The sequence below is a fragment of the Arachis ipaensis genome, chromosome B5 (assembly GCF_059453495.1).
Source record: "Arachis ipaensis isolate K30076 ecotype BB chromosome B5, ASM5945349v1, whole genome shotgun sequence".
Taxonomy (NCBI): Eukaryota; Viridiplantae; Streptophyta; class Magnoliopsida; order Fabales; family Fabaceae; genus Arachis; species Arachis ipaensis.
The window spans coordinates 72070518-72071390 of NC_142440.1; the positions used below are offsets into that span (position 1 = coordinate 72070518).

General features: G+C 43.6%; 1 non-coding gene across 1 annotated transcript; it reads right to left on the reverse strand.

The window, feature by feature from the left end:
- Positions 1-205: 205 nt before the first annotated feature.
- On the reverse strand, positions 206-312 carry LOC148564609 (small nucleolar RNA R71). The gene has a single exon (XR_015884647.1). It is a non-coding gene; the product is annotated as a small nucleolar RNA R71 (small nucleolar RNA).
- Between the last annotated feature and the right edge of the window lie 561 nt (positions 313-873).

Sequence of the window (873 nt, forward strand, 5' to 3'; positions counted from 1 at the left end):
ACATCTAACCACCTTCCTGAGGATATGCGATACTGTGAAGTCTAATGGTGTTCATCCTGACACTTATAGACTACTTCCGTTCCCTTTCTCACTCAAGGACAAAGCATCTAAATGGCTGGAATCCTTTCCAAAGGAGAGTTTAGCAACCTGGGAAGATGTGGTGAACAAATTCTTGGCAAGATTCTATCCTCCTCAATGGATCAACAGGTTGAGAGCTGAGGTACAAACCTTTAGGCAGCAAGATGGTGAGACTCTATATGAAGCATGGGAGAGGTTTAAAGACCTGATAAGAAGATGTCCGCCAGATATGTTCAATGAATGGGTGCAGTTGCACATTTTCTATGAAGGTCTTTCATATGAATCAAAGAAGGCAGTAGACCACTCATCCAGGGGATCTCTGAACAAGAAGAAGACCATTGAAGAAGCCATAGATGTCATTGAGACTGTAGCTGAGAATGACTATTTCTATGCTTCTGAAAGAGGCAATACTAGAGGAGTGATGGAGCTTAACAACGTGGATGAACTGCTAGCTCAAAACAAGATGATTACCAAGCAATTAGCTGACCTCACCAAGAAGATGGAGAGGAATTAAGTAACAGCAATCACCACTTCAGCAGCAACTCAAGAAGGAGTGAATGAAGAGGCAGAGGGTGATCAGGAACAGGCCAACTAAATTGGAAATTCACCCAGGCAGCACCATGACCCATACTCCAAAACATATAATCCTGGTTGGAGGAACCACCCAAACTTTGGGTGGGAAAATCAACAGGATCAAGGCCAAGATCAGAGACGCCATAACCCCAGCAACAATGCAACTCACTAACATTCCACACAGAGATCATATCAGCACCACCTAACAACACACCTCAACAT